The sequence below is a fragment of the Glossina fuscipes genome, unplaced genomic scaffold (genome assembly GCF_014805625.2).
Source record: "Glossina fuscipes isolate IAEA_lab_2018 unplaced genomic scaffold, Yale_Gfus_2 59, whole genome shotgun sequence".
Classification (NCBI taxonomy): Eukaryota; Metazoa; Arthropoda; class Insecta; order Diptera; family Glossinidae; genus Glossina; species Glossina fuscipes.
Genome location: NW_023998431.1, coordinates 5,294,857 through 5,303,441, shown reverse-complemented (window position 1 = coordinate 5,303,441; position 8,585 = coordinate 5,294,857). Strand labels below are relative to the sequence as shown.

The 8,585-nt window shown below is 31.9% G+C and overlaps 1 protein-coding gene across 3 annotated transcripts in view; it reads right to left on the bottom strand.

Moving 5' to 3' along the window:
- LOC119637328 (lysophosphatidylcholine acyltransferase) overlaps window positions 1-1,004 on the bottom strand; it is a 10,832-nt gene extending 9,828 nt beyond the window's left edge. For 2 of the 3 annotated variants that reach the window (XM_038033287.1, XM_038033289.1), the window contains exon 1: window positions 33-241. The gene's annotated coding sequence lies outside the window, so the exon portion shown is untranslated. Of the gene's footprint in view, window positions 1-32; window positions 242-925 lie in introns of those variants that run through there. The other variant, XM_038033288.1, reaches the window with a different exon arrangement.
- Between the last annotated feature and the right edge of the window lie 7,581 nt (window positions 1,005-8,585).

Sequence of the window (8,585 nt, the reverse complement as noted above, 5' to 3'; positions counted from 1 at the left end):
TTTCAAATATGTTATTAATAATAGATATTCACCTCATATTCAACTCATCAACTGAATCAATAAGCAAATCAATATAATAAAATTAAAAACTTAAAAATAATTGCATGTTTTTTTGTTCGTCATTGCAATATGTATGTAACTAAACGCTAAACTAATGACGAACAGTCCATATGTAAATTTATGCATGGTTTGCAGAAGGAATATGACATTGCGCATATAAAACTTAAGTTTTAGTCGATCATATTCAAATTCATTTAAGTAGTAACAGTAAAATAGAAATCAATAAAGGCGACTTGTTGGTAATCACTTGTGAAAACTTGTTTTTCCTCTTGTTGGAACTTCTTTTTTAATCTTTTTTTACTTTATATTAAAAACAATTGAAATAGGAATTGAATTAATATTCAGAAAAATATATATACAAAGACTTCTTGTTCGAAGCATTCTGCTCAAGTATTTTTAGATAAACACAATAGACTTTTATGATATTGAATCTGACCGATATCGTTTAAAAAGAAGACAATACAGCAATGCACAGCAATTGATGAAATTTTCAGATGTGCACATACGCACATATATTGCACATGTATAGAAAAGTAAACAAAAATCAGGCGACTTATTATGTACTTGCAATTTTTTTTGAACGATTCATTATATGCATGCTTAGGTACTGAATTGTTATTAACACATTCGTTTAGGCCACATGTTCTATTCAAATATGCGTATATCTCCCTCTATCTTTCTTTCTTTCTCTCTCACGCTTTGTGCATCTGCATTTCATTCAAAATATTTAAAGTGTGTTTTGATTTTATTAAGTTTTAAGTATTTTAATATATCCATTTTCACTTCTTCATTTCATTAATATTTCTCTCCATTTTTTCGACTAGTTAAATTTTTTTAAACAATGGCATAAAACGCCTTTATTTACCTTCGCAAGGAATTTCCCAAGCGATTTCTTATTGTAAATGTTCATATCAAAAACACGCGTCGCGTTTACACTACTTATTTTTATAATATTGTATTTATCAAAACATAAATTTTCCCTTAAGAATTTTATTTTCTTCTAATTTTGATCGAAGCCAGTGTTGTCAACCATATGGAAATTCATTCCTATTTTTGTGTATTATTTGCTTGTCAAAGGCATTCAACGTATACCTAATTTAATGTTTGAAAATGTATGGTTTCAGACATTGTTTTCCAATGATTTTTCAGGCTCCTATTCAACAATTATTCCTTTCGTCTTATGACAAGCCAGAAAAATAAGAATGACGCTCTAAACGATAGTCCCTTAATTTAGGCCGTATTATTTACATCATTTAACTACGTGGGCTCTTGTACTCCTGCTAAAAGCGAGTAGTGCCTCCTTTTTTCGAGGTATATATCATTAAAAGCAAATAGTCGCAAATTCCAGTGCAAGCGAAATTTTCCGTTTTGAAACGAATTATTTTAATTTATTTATTATTTTTTAAATTACTTTAAATTTACTTATTATTTTTTCAGAGGATGTCACCTATTCATGTATGACGGCGATTACTAGAAAAAAGAATTCAATGATATATAGCGAGGAGACCTCAACTTAGTGGATTCATATGGTAAATGTTGTGCCTTTACCGAAAGGCCAAAGTAATCTCCACGGCACGACTGGCTTGTTAGTCCCGCTTCTTACTAACTCCGCTATTCTTGATCGCCTTTACTGTAGTCTCAGAAACAAAGCCACACACTGAATTTTTATATCAAACAACAATGAATTTCTTACATAGGTAATAAAAAAACTGAACTAAAGTACATCTTACGTTTTGGTTTTATTTTTATAAACGATAAAATAGATTTATCCATAAAGAAGCAAGAAATCGTACGAGTAACATTTAAATCGCTGATTGGATATCATTTTATACTTTCATAAAAGAACCATTTTGGAGAAAATTTCAATCTCTTAAAATATGTATTTGAAGAATTTTATAGATGTGAGAACGCTATGCCTACGCATGGTTATTCTTCGATAACAAGCACCTTAAGTGGTTAGAAATTATCAAGAGGCCAAAACTTAGCATATTTGTAACAAAATTTTAGATAAATGCGGTAGCTTTCTCTTTGTCTATGGTGTCGAAGCTAACTATGAACATGCCTAAACTCGCTTGGAATCTTATGCGAATGAACACTCCATAATATCTTGATGAAGATTATTTATTTGCAACTAGTTACAAAAATGGAATCCAATACAACTATACAAAGCAGAGAAAAAAAATCGCTGGAGCGCGTTGCATAAAAAATTTTAAAAATAAAAGAAAAGTAAGACCGACTTGCGATATAGCAACAGAACACCCCGCCGAGGGCTGATGATGATTAACATCTAATTGGTACAAAAATGTAGCTAGAAATAGATGTATCGGCCTCCGACATATTGCTGTATATGAAAACGACAATTATTATTTTTTTAATAAACAAATACGAATAAGTTTTTGTACTCATTGTCTCAAACTCATACCATCTTTAAAGGTGTTTTAAATTTGTAAATCCGATGCCGAAAATGAGCAATGTATATGATCTTCAAATATTGAACATTGATTTATTTACATCAGGCTCTTAACTCTTCAAAATATAGCGAAGTGTAAATGTATTGAAGCACGCAGGTGAAACATAGATACCTTTTAAAAATGTGGAAGTTAATGTGTAATATGTAATAAATGTGTAAGATGCAAAATTGCGAGCAGGTTTTAATGCTTAAAAAAATATTGAGTAAAATTGAATTGAGAATAAAGTTTTGATTTTTTTCTTTTAATTTGAAATCGCTTTTCAAATCAGAATATGTACTTTATTATTATTTTTATTTTTTTTTTTTGTTTATTTGTTCAGGTGAATGGATTAGGTCTGTTGACGATGCGATCAATATATCGAATAGCGTGATCAGTCGATTTTATTTGTCTATCCTTTGTGTTTTATAATGGGGAAAGTGTTTGATGATGTATGGAAAGATTGATGATACGGGTTTCCTTTTGCCATATGTTTTTGCAACAATTTTATGTATAGACTTTTTGGTTAACGATTTAACTGAATTTGTCCGCAAAACTTTATAAAATTAATTATTATTCGTCATGTTATCACAAAAGCTGACTGAGTACCATTTAGCTTAACTTTAAGCTTAACCAGACTTTTATTGTTTTTTTTTTTTAAATACAAAAACGACCTGCCTGGAAATATGCGTGCGTTCTGTAAACACAAACATTTTCCCACACATTTTAATTTACGCTTCAAATTGTATCGATGTGTTTGCAACAATCGCAGCAATTGCTTTTATGTAATATTGTAAAGCTTTTAAAAAAGAATCTCCCATAGAGAAACTTTCAAAATATTTGGAGATTGTAACCAAAACTGAACCTCTAATCTATATTGCTTTTTTTATGTTTTTTTAGTTTATATACGGCGTTTAATTTTAGATAGTAAAACAAAATTTGGAAACTCTTTTTTTTATTGCAAGCGAGAAGAAGGTGATGCGATAGAATTTTAAATGAAATCTTGTTAGAATTTTTTTAAATTGATATAGAGAAGATCTACAAAATTTCGTTAGAAATTTACTTAATTTATGTTATAAAATGTGAAATTTAGCAATAATTTGGGTTTTTATAAAATTCATAAATCATTAACGGGTGATGGAAAGATCTCATTAAGTATATAGGAATCTATAAGCGTTTAATGAATTTTACCAACCAATCTCTTTTTAGAGATACTCTATTATATACTGACTACTTCACAATGTAAGACATACCTAAAGGAAATCATATTACTATCGATTCAATCGATTGCGAAGAAAGCTGGACCAGAATCTGTTTAGTGGTTATCTTATACCCTTTGAAATTGTGGAATATTGAAACTACATTTTTCAACTACATAAAAACTTTCCTATAGCACAGCCGATAGTTAAACTTAATTCTCACCTGTCAAGATATTTTCCCTTAGTCAATGGAATTCGTCAAGGATCTCCTGTATCTGTCATACTTTGTCAAAGTTCCATCAATGAAATAAGCTGCACGTTCCGAATAGGAAAAATTTTCTATACTCCGACGACCTACATATTTTAACAAAAGGAAGAAATAACACGATAGCCATCAATGTCGTGGGCTAACTTCTCGGTCGCAAAATGTTAACATAAAAGCCAAAAAAGCGGGATATTTATAGAAAACGCCTGCTTGATGCAGAAAATCAACAGATGCACATAAAAAACTTAATGTTTAAAAATGTTCAAGCACTTAACGTTTTAAGGGTCACCTTTTCGAATAAACCACACTCCCTTCACCTAAAGAACTCTATTCAAACTATAGTGCATTGTATAGGCTAGATTGCTTTGAAAAGTGACCAATACGCAATGAACTCTTGTATGTTGCATTGTAAGTAGCAAACGAAATAACGAAATAACGAAATCTGGGTGTAGACCACCGTTGGCTTTAAACATCCACACATGCAACATTTCAGTCTTAATATAAAAAAGAAAGAATATACGCCAAACCTCGTCTTCAAAGAACTAATTGTAAAAAAAGGCAAAATTTTTGGAAAATAATGGTTGGCTTTCTCTATGACAGAGCTATGCTTTGCCTATGCACTAGTAGATGGCAGAACGCAAATCCAGGTTAATCATATCAACGGTTACACCCGAAGATGGAGCTATGATTTAAGCCGCAAACCCCACTCGCTAAACTAAACCCAAAAGGGCATCATAGATAATTTGCCGGGTATAGGAGCTGTCCGAAGCCCATTAAACTTCAACTAACATATAGTTAACATAATAAGGAATACCGTCGTCACTGACGGAGACAAAAATTTAATTTTTTAGATGGCAACTCATTGGTCCCTTGGGAGAGGAGCAAGCAGAGCCAGCAGCAAAATCCGCGACTTCGCGACAGCTTTAATTATGGCTGCCATTATAAAAAATTGCCACCATTATAACTATCTTGGAAAAAAAAACTTGGAGAGAAAATTGACGGAAATGTCGATAATATTGAATTCCTCGCACATTCTAACATTCCTCGTTAATTCTAACTTCGTTGCATTGCTGTAACCGGTCAATATCGAGACAATCAAGACCAAATCATTTTCAATAGGCAACACCCTTACAATTCAATTATCGTGGGCTCACATCACAAGTGCAATAGAGTTTTCAATAAAGTTGATAGCCTTTAGATGCTAGTACTTTAAAACTTTAGTCTTAGAATTTATTTTTTGGCTAAATGAATAATATATACATGTGGAATTTACTTCAATATTATAATATATACACCTTTGCACTTTTTCCAAATTGCAGATCTAAAATATGGTAACTTTTTACCCTATTTGACTCTTCGCTATCGTCTAGTGAACCTACCACCAGCAAATTAGAATAATGGCCAAGTCGATCAAGATATCGAGAAATGAAGTTGAGGATGTCTTCTTTTACTGCGCGAGTGTCTAAATCTTTATAAATATGTTTGTTCACCGTAAACCATTGAGCTCCTGCGACAAATTTCAACTTTTCAGATTCGCAGCGCTGAAGAAATTCAATGTTGGAGATGCACGCAGTTCTTGAAAGTTGTATGAAATGTGTCCAAAAGGATTTTAGAATTGCTCTGTGTAACAGCAATTTATTTACCAGATTTAACTTTGATTTTTAACCGATCTAATGTAGACGTTTTGTTTTCATTTCTAAATCCGTTTTTTTCAATCTTCATATCGTTCTCCCCATGGCTAATAATGTAGATAAGCCGGGTAGCGTCGCAGGTAGGTGACACGTAGGTTGACAATTTGGTATATTCGGACTGCGTTTATTGCACAGAAAATGATTCCCGGTTTAACGAATTTTTTGATAAACGAACTAAATTTGGGTCGCACCCCTCTTGCCGCATACCAAAAGAAAAAAAAAATACGAAAAAGGAACAGTGTCAAAATATTCAGAAGTACCATGGCAACGGCAACAGTTTATAGACGGAAAATTTATATGTTGAAAAATGCTTATAATTCTTTATACCGTTTGATTATTAAAACTTTGTCCTGGCTTCTTGATGTATTGTTCGAGTTCGTGGTGATCGTTCCGCCTGTGTTACAAGGAGTTATATGTACATTTTCGGTGGCTTTTTTGAAGATACAAATATTTTTTTTGCATACAATCTTTAAAGATGAGAAAGGTTTGGTATTAGCCCCTTATAACCGGAAAAGTAATCCGTTGATCGTAGAAGTTGTCCGTCTGGCTGGAATTTGTGTTTTTCTTACATGATAACATGAACATCTGTCGACAATAACGAGTCGTGATACCAGCACATATCGCAACGCAAAAATCGTTTTCCGTTTCGTAATGGAGATCGCGAACTTTGTGTCAGATAAACAGCGTTTTCGGGAACCTATATTTTTCTGCTTTAACTTTAACAAGAAGGGAAAAGACGGAAGCAATTCGTTTGTTCGAGAACATGCACCATCGAAAAGATGAGATTAAACGCTTTAAGAGTGGCGACGTTGACACCGAGAACAAGAAACGCATCGGAAGACCGAAAGCAACTGAGCTCATAGATGCGCAAGCGTTGTGATATGAAGACGATATACAAAGTCAGCTTGAAGTGGAATTAAACATAACTTATCAAGACGTATGTAAACGTTTATTTGCGGTGGCCAAAATTGAAAAGAAGGGAAAATGAGCGACCCATGTGTTGAGAGCCGTATGGAAAATCGAAATATGCTTTTGGGACATTAAAAAAAATATTTGGCATAGAATATTTATTTATGTTGTTGCTGTGTATTGAAAACACCGCGACTTTCAACATGCGAATCATAAATTTCGGCCGCAAGTCCAAGACACTTCGCAAACAAAGCAAAGTTCTACGTTCTATGAAAGAAGTCGCCTACTACGAAGCAAAATTGTCAGTGGGCAGTGTTACAAGCAGCAACGGATCCTTTTGAAAAAGCGTGGCACGAAGAACCGCTAGAATAAGACACACGATCTGAACGAATGGTACTATATCCAAGAGCCATCTTCTTCGGGTTGCCGACCCTTGGTTGGCATTTTGACACATTGATCCAACTTCGAGGAAGTGCTGCGATAACTAAAATATTATGATATAGAATCTACAGCATGTATTGATACAAAATTCAATGTGAATACCGCCTTCAACTAGAGCGAACAAAAACGATTTGTTATTAATTTGTGATTGCGGATATCGAAGGCAAAGGCCTACAAAAGAGTATAGACTTTCGTAAACTAACCCATAAACATTTCGGTCATGTATTCGTTACTTAATAAAAGTTTGTGTTTTCCTTTATTTACGATAAATTCGATATGTCCCAAAAAGTTTTCTGTAAAGAGTTACTTTGGTTTCGAAGGATAGGAAAAATAAGTCTACATATATAAAAACTATTTACATATATATAAAAAAAAATTTTTTTTTTTTAATTTTCTTTTATTATTATCAAAGAATTATTTTATTTAAATGTATGAGCATAGATGAAAGAACGCCATTACATTTGAAAAAAATTTTCATTTCAAAATGTTGACAGTTGAGTAGGTGATTGAACAAAAAAAGAAGATTAATATTTGAATTCTTGGTAGTGTGCCAGGCAAAAGAGTAAAATTTTCAGTAAAATCGAGACCATTTGATCCCCTATCAAAAATGTGATGATCAAAATATAACAGCTTTTGTTGAATCTCTAGTGAGTCTTATCTAGCAGCAGTGTGCAATATGTTAATAAGATCAAATCGAATTTTGAAGCAAGAGCGATCAAAGTTTAAGTTTTGAAGGAGCAAGACGAGTCTAATCACTGAAATTTCCAATCACTATCTCTTTTACAGTTTTATTGTACTTAGTATTAGTACTATTAGATGAAACGATTACTTAACTTAATAAATACCAGTAAAAACACTGTAAAAATATGTTTCCTTTCTTTATTATTTATTCATATATGTATGTATAAATCTGTACATATATAGATGACTTTAATACAAGTACAAAAGAAATAAGATATTTATCAATTTTTTTCTCTTTTATTATTAATATTGAATATGCATAACGAATTAAAATCATTTCACTTTAAACTGCGCATTATCCATAGTTGTTTATATTTCCTCTCTACGTTCATTGCATTTAGACATCATCGCACGAATGAAATCATACCGAGACGGAATAATTGTTTTCACAATAAATTTGATATGAATTATCTAAAAATATGTAAAAGAAAGAAAATGAATCGGTAGCAGTTTAGGAGTTACGTAGACCTAATAATAAATTATAATCTAGAAAATACATAGATCTCTATTGTCGAAAAGAAAGATGTTATTTATAATATATTTACAATTACAATTTCGTTACAATGTACAAAATTTTACAAATATATATAAGTAAAAATTATAAAAACTTGAATTTCAAAGGACATGTTTAAAAATATAAAAAGATTCTTAAAAATTACAAAAATTTTGTTCTAATTTTAAAGGCATCAAATTTTTTCGTTTAGTCAGCAATAGAGTGAGCTATGTATAAAAGCTGCGAAACATCTACAAAATACAGATATTGAATTGGAAACAGAAACCAACCGGTATTATAACTGGACGACTTTGGCAAATTGACCACATCACGTCGAAA